Here is a 15,573-nt window from a genome sequence, read left to right as displayed (position 1 = left end):
CTGTAGGCATGGGATGAGTTTTAGGTCTATGACTCAGTTCCTTCTAGAAGCTGTGCTAAGGCAGATGAAGGAGAGGGAGGGGATTCAGGGCATCATGGCTTCAGCAAGGGCATTCAGAGGGTAGTGATCAACGGCTCAGAGCTCTGATGGACATCAGTGACAAGTGGGATCCCTCAGGGTCAGTAGTGGGACCACTGTTAATAAATTTTTTTATTAATGACGTAGACAAAGGGATCAAGTGCACCTTGAGCAAATTTGCAGTTGACACTGAGCTGAGTGGTGCAGATGACACACCTGAAGGACAGGATGCCATCCAGAGGGACCTGGACAAGCTCAAGAACTGGGCCCATGGGTACCTCATGAGGTTTAACTAGACAAAGACCAAGGTGCTGCACCTGGGTCAGGGCAATCCCCGGTACCAGCACAGGCTGGGGATGAACAGATGGAGAGCAGCTCAGCCCAGAAGGGCTTGGGGTGCTGGTGGGTGAGAGGCTGGACATGACCCAGCCATGGGCACTCCCAGCCCAGAAAGCCAAACGTGTCCTGGGCTGCATCCAGAGCAGTGTGGGCAGCAGGGGAGGGGATTCTGCCCCTCTGCTCTGCTCTGGGAGAGCCCACCTGGAACCTGCATCCAGCTCTGGGCTCCCAGCACAGGAAGGACATCAATCTGCTGGAAGGAGTCCAGAGAAGAGCCACTAAGATAATTAGAGGGGTGGAGAAACACTTTTGTGAGAAAAGGCTGGGACAGTTGTTTCTTTCCAGCCCGGAGAAGGCTTTGGGTTGATGCTATTGTGACTTTTCAGTACCTGAAGGGAGTACAAGAAAGATGGAGAGAGATGTTTTACAAGAACATGTAGTGACAAGAAAAGGGGGAATTGATTGAAACTGAAAGAGATAGATAGTTTTGATTAGATATTGGAAAAAAATCTCTTTTCTGAAGGTGGTGAGGCACAGGAACAGGTTTCCCAGAGAAGTTGTGGATGCTCCATCCCTGCAAGTGTTTCAGGCCAAGCTGGATGGATCATTGAGCAACCTTGTCTAGTGGAAGATGTCTCTGCAATATGGGCAGAGGGAGGGGGTTGGAAGTACATGATCTTTAAGGTTGCTTCCAACCCAAATAATTTTTTCATTCAGCAATAAACCCTAGTAGAAGGCATGTCATGTTAGTTTACATGTATTTTTATAGTAACCTTATGCAAATTGTACTACAGGCCACTACTCTGATTTCCACATGTATAAATGACCCTGAACATCGTAAAAGATTTTTGTTTGCTAGCATGCAAAAGGAAAGCTGAGATGAATGAATTTCCCACAGGTGTCCTTCCACTCAGTGCACGTACATTTTCCCCTCATTAGTAACTCTCTTGCACGAGGTTTTTAGAAGTATGTTTTTAAACAGCCCACAATTCAGCCCACTGGAACTTGGTAAGGAGACTAAAGGGGGCTTATAAGTAGGATAGCCAGGTGTCTGTGTGATAGTATTTTTATGTACAAATGAATGCTTTCATATTAGAGGTGTTTTTTTTAAAGAAGCCAAATCTAGAATGTTTTGGGTTTTTTTAAATACAAGATACGTTGAATAAATTTTTTAATATCCAGATAAATTTGGGAGCTGGTCTTTACACATTCATAGGTAAGTCTGGCAGAGTAACTTCATCCTTTTGTAGGACAGTGGAATATTATCAACACAAAAAGGATATTTTCATAGCAACATGAGGCACAACCTACTATATTCAGAGAACAATTTACTATAATTAAAGACAGTTACAGTTTTGTATTTTCCATGTAACCTTTCCTGAAGGAATGATAGTAAGAATGCAACATTTAAAACAAGGGCACTGTTAAGACATTCTTTATCAGTTCTGAACAGAATTAATTTTAACGATAATTCCACTTGCCTACACAGTGTTCTTAGATGTGAAAAAAACCCATGAGATTAGGCCAAATATTGTCATGGTAACTAAAAGAGAGGGAAATAACTCTAAAACAGTTTCCAATAAGCAAGAGCAGCTACCATTCCATCAGTAGCCTTCAACAGAACGTGACATCTGTTTTTCATTTGTTGTTTCTAGGCTTGAAGAAAAGCAGGATAATTGGAAATAGTACAATGTTCTGGGAACATATTGAATGAAAAGACTCTTAGTGCTTTTTAAATATTGGTCCATTTATTTTTAAAAACAACTAGCTTGTACCTTCTTTCACCATTTGGAAATTGGACAAGTTAGTTGGAAAATTTTCTGGACTCAACTATGCTCAATCAGTGAAAGATCAGAGCAAGCTTCTTGCTTTAATAAGAACTACCATTTAAAGTGAGAAGTGGATGACACCTATTTTTGGAAACTGAGAAGATGTAAATGAATTAATTGTATGAAATTATGTGATTACTTCATACTGGGGATAAACTAACCCAAAGAGGAAACGTGTACCAGTATTGGTGTTTTCCGCTTCTTTTATTCAATACACCACTGTGTCTGAAACACGAATTTAAAATAGTACTCATAAATGTACTGATAAGAAACGAGCAGACAAAAATCCAGTTGTGGAACTTGAAGTCTGGGGAAAAAATTGGAAAAATAAGTCATAGTTTTTACCAGCAAGGGTAGTTACCAGTGAAACAGTGTATAACTGAATTTTACAACACTTTAAGTATTTAATAAACTATTTGGAACATTTCTAAGAAGTTGATCATGAACTGTTAAGTGTGCTCTACCCAGTATTAGAAAACCTTGTTTGCTCACCTAGGCTAGACAAAGCACACACAAATAAAAGCTTTTTTGTCCTATCAACCCATGAGATGTTTATATGCCAACTTATCAGCTAAGAGGTTGATTTCAGGCACTCACAGTTTTGCAGTAGGAGCTCACAAGTTAGTTTATGGTTAAAAGCTTGGACATTTGGTAGGAGTTAGAAAAAGAGAAGAAACAATGATTTTACTTTATTTATCCTGAATATTATTTAACTGTGTCTTCATAACAAGGAAGCAGAAAAAAAAAGAGAGAATAATAAAAACTTAAAGCTTACCTGATGTTTCCTAAATCAAAATTTCTGAAGGATAATACTCTACGAAAGACTTGTTGATAATATGCTTTGTGAAAAATAATCTAAATACTTTTCATACACTGGCCACCTCTGCAGCTTCTTGAAACCTCACATTTCAAGGTCTGATAAGGGTCAGTACAAAGGGTGTTGCTTCACTCACTTGTAATTTTTTGTGAAAAGGTCATGGCACCCAAAACACTTAAGTCAAGAACCAATAAAGAGTCATAAATGAACACCTTTCAGTTTGTAAGATTAATCAAGCCAAAATACCCCCAAAACCCAATACATCACCAAGGCAAATCCTCACAGATCCACTCTCAAACCATTTAAACTAAAACATTACTGCAAAATGGCTAATCTCATGGGCAATGTGTTACTTGTGCTATTTTTCTCTCTTCATACTGACAAAAATGTAGCTATAAATTATTGTTAGCATCAATTCTTCCACTCCTATTCATTCAGGTAATCTCTGGGGCAACACTAGGATGGCCCAATAACTATAGATAATGTGCTAGATGCAATTTCCAATTTGAAAGCTCTACTGTAGGAGCACTTTTCCAAAAGGAACCTATAATAAAAATAAATTTATTTCAGGCTGCACTCTGTATTTGAAATTATATACTGACATTGTCTTACGCATGTTTGGCACCTGATTTTAGTGCATCCCGATATCTTTGACCTTGCCCACTGCTGAATTGTGTGGTGACATGACTCATATCTTTTGAATTCCCTGGCCCAGGATCAGGTTGCTCATGCATGTAATCCATGCTGTTCTCAGATATTCTCCAGGTAGAGATGATAGAGAAACTGCTGCTCAGCTTAGGCTCGCTGTCCTGCCTGTTGAGGAGACTGTTATGATAACAGCTGTGTTTACCAGCTTTCCAGCAGCCAGGAAATTTATAACATTAGGGCAGTTCAGGTACAGTCATATCTTATTAGTGTGCACAACAGCAAAAACAAACTGCAAATCATAAAAATGCTTGAGTGTGGGGGTCTTTGTTTATAGAGACATTTCAAAAATAAAGCTCACTTATTCTTGTGACTATTTGTCACAGCAAGGCCAGCCTTAATTTTTTTCCCCAGTTTTATTATTCCTTACCTCTCTGCTGGTTTGAGGTTTATTGCCTTCAGTTATTTGCCTGAATAGCAACTTCATACACAGAAAAGACAGCTAATAGGCAGTGACCATCACTAATGGGAGGCAAACACTGAGGAATTTCATTCTTGATGATTGACTATCAAGTACATGGTGGCTTTGTCACCCTCATGCTCATGTCAGACTGTATGAATCTGACCTGCTAGGCTAGGGCAGGTGAAAATTAGTGAGTATGAGGCAGCCTACATACAGGCCAGGTTCTCAAAGAAACTGTCTCTCCAGCCCATTGTCCACTGGCCCACTGCCCCCCTTGCAGCTCTCATTACCCACTGACCTACTGCCCCTCTTGCAGCTCTCACTGCCCGCTCCATTGCCTCCAGGAGTCAAAAAACAACATGGGGAATGTCTATGGATGTTTTCAATCCCTGCTGCTTCAGCTCCCAAGAATGCTGGTGCTGGAGAAGGGGAGAACTTAGGGTTGGAGAGGAGAAGCCACAGGCACAGCTGTAGTTTTTATTGCTGTATTGATTAGAGGACCAACTTCAATATGTAGAAATAATAATAGACATTGAGATGCCAGCTGTGGAAATCTCCTTAGATTGCTGGAGATTATGTGGTAGGGCTGGAAATGAAAGAGGAAACTGATTTATTCTCACTGTTCATTACTGCAATTCAGAGCAATTTATTTAAGGTCACTATCTCCCATTCTAAGGGAAAATGCAAACATTAATCTTCATATACTGTATCTTGGAAACCAGTGTTCTAGACAATTAGTTTGCTATTCTCTTTTTATGTGCAGTCTTTTCATATTCAGCAAGAAGGATAGTAGTCTAATCATCTGTGCTGTACATATGGGCTTGAGTACACACCACAGTTTAAACAAACAGGAGATGATTGCTGTCTTCACATTGATGATACCTTCAGTATGCTTTTAGGGTCAGCTTTTAATAATTTCAAATAGTGCTTCTACTATTAGGTCTAAACCCACAATAGTACAACAGGAAACTCACATCTCCTGCTTGGGTTGTACAGAAGTGCTTGTGGTAAGACTAAGACGTAGATGAGTACAGGCCATTCTTTAAATGTTTGCCTTTTAGGACAGATTCTGATGTCCCTGTTAGTCAGGGCACCTCTAGCTTACCTGTCCAAAGCACTTCCCTCGTGCATTTCAATGTGCAGCTATATTTTGACTAAGGTGTGCATGTCCCATGTACCATGATCCTGAAGACCTAATCTTTGCTTTACAAGGGAATTTAGATTCACCAAGCAGGAGCCCATCCTTCTCTTCTTTTTCAGTTTCATGGAACTGAAATAAACACCACCAGAGACAGTGAGGTAGGTGAAAAGCACTGACTTCTGACTTCGTTTTATCGCTGTGAAAATATCCATCCTCTTAGACAATACCAACCTGTGTAACCTCTCCCACTGCCAAAGAAACATGGAGAAGAAAAGATGTCCCACAATACCGAGAAAGACTAAAAGCTCAGGTTTTGCCTGTTCTGGTGAACCTAGAGGATGTCACCAATATTTTCAATATGATGGATAGTGAGATTTTTCCTCCTTTACATTATTTGGAATTTCTTTTCTGCCTTAGAGGTCAGACTAGAAGCAATAGGTTTTCTCTGCTGGAGATGATGATAAGTGAGGTAGAAGTCAAGCCATCCAAGGACAGAGACACGCCCATCTTAATGATGTTACATACATGTTAATTCCTGATATCCTAAGTAGCTGCTAAATAATCACATGATGCTTCAACAGCATTAGTGAATAATATTTAAAGGACACTGAAGAGACAAATAAGGTGCAGGTGGTAGATAAGAGCACCAGTTAATGGCACAATTCCTGGACAGTCTTTATATGCTCTTTATAAACTGTACGATTTTCGGCTGTTTGGAGGGCCTGGAAAGGCCCGGGGTGACCTTGGGGCAGCCCGCGTTTCAAAGGACGAGAAGAGACTTCAGTTCTTTTCTCGGTCTCGGTGTTTATTAATTGTTTATCTAAAAGATTTTCTCTCGGCCCGACAGAGGTCTGCTCAGCAGCCAGCCATGAGCACACTCCCCTGCCCTCCGGGTGGTCACCTATCTTTATACCCAAAGTTACGTGTACAATATTTATCATTTTTCCCCAATACCTTTCACCCTTATTAACCAGTGCACTTTTAGTAATAACCAATCCCAAAGTGCCACCATCACCACAGAAGATGGAGGAGAAGAAGAAGAAGAAGAAGAAGGACAGGACATGCCCCAATTCCTCCATCTTACTTCTCTAAAACCCCCTGTACAGAAATCCTAAACCCTGTGTTTCACTCTCTAATTAACTTATCCCTTCACCATTCACTCCGGTGAAATCCTCCTATCCTCATACAAATGTCGTCTCCTGTGTAGGATCAAAGTCCAGCCACCAGACACTTCTGGCAACATTCCAGGACTCCCGAGCCCCCCAAGGGTGGTCTCGGTGACTCGGCACCTCGGTCCTGAGGTGCTGAGATCCCACAATAAACAACCTTTCCCTGCAAAATTCTTCTTCCTTGATGCATTTCATATCAAAGACAAAAAAAAAATTAATGCATCAGGAGCAAACCCTCAGAAGTCTAATCAAGGCTTATGTGACCTTGCACTCACCACTCCATCTTTCCAATGGTTCTCTGTCCAAGCCTGGCTCCTTGAGTTTGCCTGAGCCAAATGAACTGGGACATTTGCAAGACCAGGTCTTCCTGCAGGTCCCATTTCACTTTTTAACCTTGGCTCTGATGGTAAGCCAGTGTCATGCAGGATCACAGCTCACTTGCTACTTGGTAGAGCCCTGCAGTTGTGGTTTTCCTCTGGGCTCTGAAAGACAGGCCACCTTTCAATGCTTCATCCCTCCCTACTGGCTGCTCTTGCATGGTTTGTGGTTTATTCTCTAAATGTCTGTGAGAAGATTAATAGTGTTACTGCTAATGGCCTCCTGGTAGTAACTCAATATCCACAAGGGCTCTCAAGGACAGCTTTTCTCACACCCACATGCTCAATCTAGAGATGCCAGAGAGAGGAGAGGGTAACTAGGGAGGCAACTCCCATCCCTGAGCTGCCGGTGTCCCTCTGCTTGCATGCACATACACACATACATGCACAAGCCATGGCCACCCCATATCCTTCCACCAGCCTGCTTGCTTCCTCACCTTTTATGCTCTCCAGCCCTGTACGAAGCAGCCATGCAGAGAGCACCTCTAATGCTCATGGTGTCCAAGGAGGGGTCCCCGTGGGCAGCCAGCATTCATAACAACACAGAATTAACTACTCCCAGTCATCATAAGCAGAATCATTATGTGTATCCCTTATCCAAATATTAAGAAAAGGCTGAAATTAGAGCAACAGTTTGTAAGCTTAAATAAAACTTCTGTGGACAGCAGTGGTCCTAGGACTTGTGTAGACTAGGACTGCTAGAGAATCCCAGGAGACCTTGACAGATGCAGTAAGCAGAGTCTGAATCAATTTAGAATTAGTCTTTGTCCTCTCTTAAGTTTTAAGTATAGTGAGGAAAAAGCACTCATATTCCACTTTTGGACAACACAAGTGAAAGTCTGTGCCTGGCCTGCCCTTAAATTTTCCTGCACAGAGTCACTACTCACAAAAAATAAAGTCTGGGTCTGTGTTTTTTCTATGTCTGATAGTACCCAATTGTCTTGTGCAAAGCAGACCAGGGAAACAGCAGCAAACAGATTATAAAGCTGACATCTACCCCCATTGGCTGCTGACTTATATGGAGGATCAGTGACTGGTACCAGGTGGAGATCTGGCCACTGGTCTGCTTTAGGTAGCACTTCAGAGATTAACTTCTGGATCAACCAAAGTGACTTCTAAAGTTACATCTATTTTGTTAGATATAACTGCTGACTGAAGAAAAAGAAAATGAAGAAACATTTCTCGGACCATAAAAATGCTTTGTTTAGAGTTTGGACTTCGAAATCTCAAGAACATGCAGAATCTTCACGCAAGTAAGAATTCTACAAGCTTTGCATTTGTCTCTAATCCAATGTCAGAATGTTGTTCAGATGGAATTTCAAGCCAGAGCTTCTGCATCCAAGAATTCTATTTAATTCCTGGCTCAGGATGGACAGACTAAGAGTGCTTTCTCCTCACCATCTCTCTGAGTGGCAGCTGAACATACAAGAGAAATGTTATTTTATGTCAGTTGACAAGAGTTGTGTCTTGTGCCATTTTATGTTTTGGGTTGGGTTTGGGTTTGTTTTTTTTTCCTTGATAAATCAAAAAGGATCACCCAAACAAGATGATCCAGGAGGAAATTAATTTTTAAAATAGCATTTCACTTAAGCAGGTTCCTATAGGGAGGCATTGGGAGGTGTTACAATGAGCCATCTAGCAGCAAACATGGAGAAAGGCTGCAGGGAACCAGAAGCAGGTCCAAGGGCAGCATTTCTCCCTTGCACTCTGCTCCTGCAGTACTTCTCTGTGGCCAGAAATCAGACAGCATGAGCCCTCACGTGCCCTATCCAGATGTAGTTCCATGTCACAGCACTCTTAAGTTTTTCACCAAACATACCTTTGATATGCTTGGGGAACAGAAGTTTACTTCTTGCCCACCTCAAGACTTTTGCTGTTTTTTTGGTTGAAAGAACTTTGAGATAATAGCCTATGTGCAGTAGTGTACATAACCATGGGATGTTCAGGGAAACAAGCATTGGTGTAGTGTTTTGTAACTTTGTCAAAGAGAGCACATTTACTCAACAGACAGTACATTCATCAGTCACTCACGGCATCCCTTCACCTAGAATCATGATTTTCTCTGGCAATGTGCCTTGGGAGCAGTACAGGGAGGAAAGCATCCATCCATCAAAGACTACAGCTATTTTGCCCATAGCTGCTTCACCAAGAACTTTCATGTCAGAGCTGAAAGCAGGCTGCCCCTGGAACTGCAACCTCAATTCTAGGCCTGTCATTTAGAGAGGAGAAAGAGAAGCTTGGTGTGAGTGGGAAAAATATACTTATCTTGAAAAATAGAAGTTAAAAGTTCTGCTCTGTGGTCTGTTAGCTGAATATCAGGATTTATTATCAAGTATGGCAGTGTAGCTTGTATCTAAGAGAGATGCTGGAGATTAAGAGAAGATAATTATTTGGATTTGTCTCAATTTTTTGCTTTGCAGACTGGAGGCTGGTGAGCCTATAACCTAGGAAAACATGAGAGACACAGACTAGAATCTCTCCAACACTCACCTTAGAAAGTAAAGCAGACCCATGACCCCTGTAAGGTCAATGGGAGTTTTTCCACTGACTCTAGTAGAGTCTGGACTTCACTCTGAATTTTCCATTATGAAGGCCAAATTTTCCCCTCAATTTATGAAGCATGGTATTTTCCCAGCTTCAGTGCATGCCATCTCTTGTTTTCAAATGATGCATTCGAAAGCTGAAGTACACCTCTGTGAAACAAAGAGCAGGATAAGAGGATTAAATGAAATATGCTTATAGCAAGGGTCATAATGCTCACTTTGTTTGGTAATTCCACTTTGTGGCCAATATAAATGCAAAACATAATATCTCTTGGAGATGCGATGTAGTCTTAGAGAAGGAGGATCACTGACCTTATGTTCAGGATGAACAAACTGACATGAGCAAAGAAATCCCATGATGCCTATCTTCCCTTAACTGTTTGTTTACAAAGTTAGCCTTGTAAATTTACTTGAGAAAACAGTAGATTTTAAAAGAAAGCATTTCCATAATTCTCTGCAGTTCTGCTGCTCCTGCAAGTCCATCAGGATATCCAATTCAATGGGGTAGGAGCTCCATTTTTAATACCTTACATTTTAATTAGAATAAGCAACTGTCTTTTTCTTCTTTTCATGTTTTCAGGCTTAATGGCAATAGTACAGAAAATGTCATCTCACAGATCTGGAGGACTCAAAATTAAGAATGGCAACAACATGCAAGACCCTATTTTTTTTGACCACTTTTAAACTTTTGAACTGCAAATGCTTTAAGGTCCCAGGACCAAGTACTAAATATGCCTTTAATTCTGGGACCCCAGGGTTACTTTGTGGTACATTAGCACTTTCAATTCTAATGTGATCATTTTCAGCCTGAGGCTAAAACAAACCATTTATGGGAGCATACTAAGCAGTTTGATCCTTTGCTCACCAGAGAAATGAGTACAGTGATTAAAAAAAAATCCATACAACAGAGCCCTGGATGTACATAAGGGCTAGATTGTATGCTTAAGAGCAAAGTAGGCAGGAGAGTACATGAAAACATATACTTGGGCTCAATGGCTCTCAATGAGCATTAGAGGTCACAATGCAAAAAGCAATTCGACATGAGAAATTACACTGATGTGATAACAAAGTTAATAAGAGCAATGAGTGTATAAACAAGGAAGAAGTGATTTGGAGAGGAGATTAAGGTAATTTTATCTCTCTGTACAGTGCAAAATTGACTACTAGGAGAATTCTTCACAGCTGTAAAATATCACTCAAAAAACCCAAAGAAACTCAAAACTCATATTAGGACTGAAACAAGTAGAGCATCTTCCAGACAAAACCAGAATAAATTTTCCTTATCTCCTCAGAAAATTTTGGAATGCTCAGAAAAAAAAAATCCAAACAAAAAATCTCTCAAAAATAATCAGAAGATACAGTACATAATCTTTGATACAGTGTACTTTGATACAGTGGACAAGCCAGCATGTGGAAAAAGGTCCAATGTATTTAGATAAAAACACATATTTCCTTACTTGATCCAAGATCAATGATTAGACACTGTTCTAAGGGGAGTGACAGGTATTTGCCTCTCCCTGTGTTGACTTTAGGTCTAGCTGCCTGACAGAAGAGCACACATAAATAAAACAGAGCTAATGGAGCAAGATATAGTCATAACTAGATGAAATGTAATGGCCTGTGATGTACACAAGGTCAAACTAGATGATCTAATTCTGGCCTTAAACTTCATAAATTGTTTCTCACAGCTGCCCTAATGATCTAGTTGCCAGTTTAGACTTGAGCTGGCTATGAGTTTTCGACATCAATTTCATTGCAATAGCAGCATCCAGGACAATTTCAGGGCCAGAATCACTGCAGGTGGCTGAGAAATGGTTTGTACGTGGTGTCCCATGCATGTCAGGAGTGGCACAATGTAGTGATGCATGGCACTTAGTTTTCAGGATTTTTGTTTCTGGAGTCTTCGTGGTTTCATTGTCCTGGCTAGCTTGTCCCCAGAAAGGTGCATGTTTCAAAGAATCTGATTTTCCAAACTGATTGTTAGGAAGCCTGTGAGCTGGTACTCACATCTGTGGGGCTGTACATGTACCTGAGCATAGCACTGCTCCAGCGCTGAACAGGCCACAAGTCCCTGTAGAACCTCTAAGCTGCAATACCTAAAACCAGTTATTTTAGGTAGATGGAGGCCTGAAGGCTGATTTTCTCATTTGAAAAACAGTCTCATTGTTTACTACATCAGCTGGCTGCACCTTGCTGCAGGTGCTTAGTACAATGGGGAACACGCTTTTCCTCTCCATCCCATAAAGCTCTCCCATTTATTAGCATTTTTGTGCAGAGTGGTTTACTTGTTGAGGGATTCAATTTCTGTAGGCATCACAACAAAGATAGATGTCCATCAAGTCTGTTAGAAATTAGCAATATCCTTTCATTCAAATTTAATCACAAGTGAAGTTTAACTTGCATTTGTGAAGGATGAGGCATTCAGATATGGTTTTATGGTTACAAAACACATGTAATGATTTTGATACTGGAGCCAAAAGGACATCATCAGACAGGAAGAAAATTGTCTCCTTGGTAATATTTAAAATACTTTCAAAACTAAATGCCTTGAGTTGATGCGTTCCTAGCTCCTGAAGGGCATAGTAAATTCTCTAATGTATTGGAAATTATATCTAAATGTAATCAGCAAAAGCACTGGTACAGTTTATTTCCAGATGAGACCTTGAAATTCTGCCGTATTTTTCAGATATCATTGTTACACTATCATCCCGTTTATTAATTATTTAACACAATTATCCCTTCTTGCCCTCCATAAGAGTGAGCAGTTTACTTAGTTATACACAAAATCATAGGCTGATACAATTTGCTGACTAGAAAAATCACTGCTCTTTTTTTGTATTTATTTGTGTAGAAACACATGCATACAGACATGTTTGGTCTTATTGCATAGCTGATAAATGATAATTGATTTACAAAAATTTTCTGGATACTTTAATGTACCATTATACTAAGAACATGCTGATTATAACAAAAAGCACAGAAATTTAAATGGTACTTGTGCATCTGCTTATGTGTATATGTGATTTTCCGTGCTGGTGTAAAATGCATGGGGTATTTTTACAATTGCAAATATATATTGCAATTAAAATTTAAAATCATTAAAATTAATAAATAGTGAAATAATTATTATTTTTAAAAATAAATTACTGAAAAATATTTAGTTATAAAATTATGTGACATACCACAGTTCCAAAATACTTATAGGTATAAAATGTAACTGCAAAAACTAGATGAAATGTAACTGCCTGTGATGGATCCTTAAACACCTTTTTGATTACTAATGTCCCATTTGATTTGAGACTTGACTTCAGGCAGTCACCTCATTGCAAATACTTCTGTGAGCTTGCTTGGGACAAATTAACACATTTTACATACAAAAATGAAAGATCCTGGACTTCGGCACACACTCTGAGCCATGCCAGAGTGAGACAACAGAATTCAGTCTAGTTTTGCTCTGCTTTTTTTTCTTTTCTCTACAGTAAAAAAGGCATCTGTGAAGGAAAGTAAAACAACCTTTTTAGTGGTCCTTAAAGATTTTTGAGGCACATCAAATGTGCAGTAGCAATTGAATTGTACCCTAAAATGTCAGCAAAATTTTAATTAGAAGAAAGAGAATCTTAAATGTATCCTTTGCCATCAAAAAAGTGTAATTAAAAAAATCTTATCAGGAAAATGCACCAAATTTCAGAAGCCGCCACTGATTTAACTAATGATGAAATCCTTTTGAAAATTATAGTCATATGCTTTGATAAACATTATAAAATCTTGGTCTATTACTAGTCCTTCTTCATTCAGTGAAGTTGAAGTACTTTGGGAAAATTTAAGGAAGGAAGAAAATCTGTTGTGAATTAAAATTCTGGAAAAATTATACATCTCCATAAAATTTGTTATTAAGCAATTTTTCTTGTGAATTTTACAAAAGCAACTGAAAATTCAATCAACTCTGTTTTATGGATTTAATTACTCTTTTAAATAGTTTATTTTCAGGGGTTTTATTAGTTTTCAAATACTGAGAAGAAATTATCATATACTCATAATAAGTTTGCTCTTTTCCTTAAATTAGTATTTTCCATTAGCAATATTTCTTTTCCTCCTTTCTGTACAGAGACATTTCTGACTGACATAAAGCAGATGAACTCAGCAGTCTATTCCTACACCCTTAGGAGGAAATGAAAATAAAAGGCCAAAATAGAGAAAAAAATATTTCAAACTGCCGTAAAACAAAATGAAGCTCTTGGCAAGAATTTGTGTAATATATCTAGCAGTTTTAAGGTTATCAACCAAACCTTACTGTTTTTGTTAATCTACTATGAACCTTTGTCTTTCTGGTGAGATTTTCAGGTTCTGTGAACAATGTATGGAGATTGTAATGATGGCCACCTGTCCTCTTCAAGCTCATTTCACCCATCATTACAGCTTTGGCACTAATTAGAGGGAGCTAATAGATAAGATAAAATGCAATTACTACTATGGAAAGTACAAGACTTTATTGGTGTACCAAATTTTTTGGTAGGCAATTTTCACTTGCTGCAGACACAATAAACATTTTCTCTCAATTTCAGCTCTAATATAATTTCCTTCTATAGTATTTCTAATAGCGTTCAAAACTATCATTCTCATAACAACTGAGAAAAATTAGCTAGCACCATGTAATTTTAAATTGCATTGGGTTTTTATTTAAAGGAAGCCTTTTGCCTCTGTTTTCCCCATTTACTTGGGCAAAGCAGCGTTTGGAACCTGTTGGTTTTGGAACCTCTCTGAAAGCCAAGTGTCTGCTAAGGAAAGCAGGAGCCTCCCTTGGAATAGAAAACGTAAACCCCCTCCCAGTGAATTATTAGAATTTTGAAATTAAGGGGGTCTCAGACGAAGAGTTGAGGACAGGAATAACATTTCTGTACTGGAGTGTAAGATAAAGCAAACAAGCACCCACGGCTGCGGCACCGACACCAAACAGGCCCCGGGCCCAGTCCCGGCCTGCTCGGCCGCGGGCCCTTTCCCTGCGCTGCAGTTCCGGGCACGGCCGGCAGGGGCGCTGCTGCTCCCGGGGCGGGGCGGGGATTCGCCGCGCCTGCAGGGGGCGCTGTGGCGCAGGCTGGGCAGCGCGCGGTGATGGCGGCTCGGCCCGGCCGGGAAGGGAGGGAGGAGCGGCTTCGCCTCACGGCCCTGGGGCAGCCGATCCCGGTGCCCCAGCAGGGCTCTGAGGAGCACCAAGCCGGGACAGCAGGGTCTCGGCAGGCAGGGAGAGCGGGGCTGAGGCAGCGGCAGGGGCAGGGCAGAGGCGGCCCGGCTCCCAGCAGGGCAGGGAGAGGCGAGCTCAGGATCCCGGGCACCCCAACAGTCGGGGATGGGTCCCTCTATTGGTGAGGGAGGCGATAATAAGGGCTCAGTTCAGTGGCTGCTCTCACGAGCAGAGGCTGACCTCATGCCGAGCGAGAGAGAGACAGACACACAGACAGACAGACAGACAGAGCAGCTGCCCCAGCCTCATCCCTTACCTGCCCAATTCCTGCGGTATCTCTGACCCTCGGAGAGAAGCTCCCAGATAAGAGAAGTGCAACCAGATGCTGTCCTCCTCCGAGCTTGGCCACTTCTTTTGCTTTCTTAAGTACCCAGTTGTTAGTGTTTCCTAGCAACTTACGGGAAAAACTTCTGTAAGTAAAAAGGAACAAAAGGAAAGAAACCTAACCCTCAACAGAACCCTGCACAACTTCTGGGGTGTAGCAGAAAAAGTTGTAAGCAGCTTTGTGATTACTTTGACAAAAGATGCTCCAAAAGATGTTGTACAGTTTGAGTGTCGATGTGCCAGCTGGCTCCAGATGGTTGCATTGTATTGCTTTTTAAGAATGGCTGTGCAACCATGCATGACATCCCTGTCTCCCTGGTTCTACTGGTGTTACTCTGCCTCTATAGATATCTGCCCTCATTTTCTGCTTATAGTTATGAGAGGTGGAACTACATCCACCTCTCATATCGTGTGATCAGCAGACCACACGATAGTATAAAAACCACAGGAATAAATATATAAGAGTTTAAAGGAAGCATTGGCTTAAACTAGTGTGTCAAATGCAAATGTAATGGTGAGTTGCCCTGCTCATAGTTTGGGAGATATGTAATATTTTTTTTGTTGTTGTTTTGGTATTGTGGGTACCAGAATTAAGAAAAGCTTTTAATT

The 15,573-nt window shown here is 40.6% G+C and overlaps 1 long non-coding RNA gene across 3 annotated transcripts in view; it reads right to left on the bottom strand.

Moving 5' to 3' along the window:
• LOC113459626 (uncharacterized) overlaps window positions 1-15,103 on the bottom strand; it is an 83,334-nt gene extending 68,231 nt beyond the window's left edge. For 2 of the 3 annotated variants that reach the window (XR_012578108.1, XR_003381054.2), the window contains exons 1-2: window positions 14,897-15,103; window positions 9,349-9,551 (exon numbers count right to left, since the gene is read on the bottom strand). This is a non-coding gene — a long non-coding RNA (uncharacterized LOC113459626). Of the gene's footprint in view, window positions 1-6; window positions 807-9,348; window positions 9,552-14,896 lie in introns of those variants that run through there. The other variant, XR_012578109.1, reaches the window with a different exon arrangement.
• Between the last annotated feature and the right edge of the window lie 470 nt (window positions 15,104-15,573).

The sequence above is a fragment of the Zonotrichia albicollis genome, chromosome Z (genome assembly GCF_047830755.1).
Source record: "Zonotrichia albicollis isolate bZonAlb1 chromosome Z, bZonAlb1.hap1, whole genome shotgun sequence".
NCBI classification, from domain to species: domain Eukaryota; kingdom Metazoa; phylum Chordata; class Aves; order Passeriformes; family Passerellidae; genus Zonotrichia; species Zonotrichia albicollis.
This window is presented reverse-complemented; position numbering and strand designations above follow the sequence as displayed.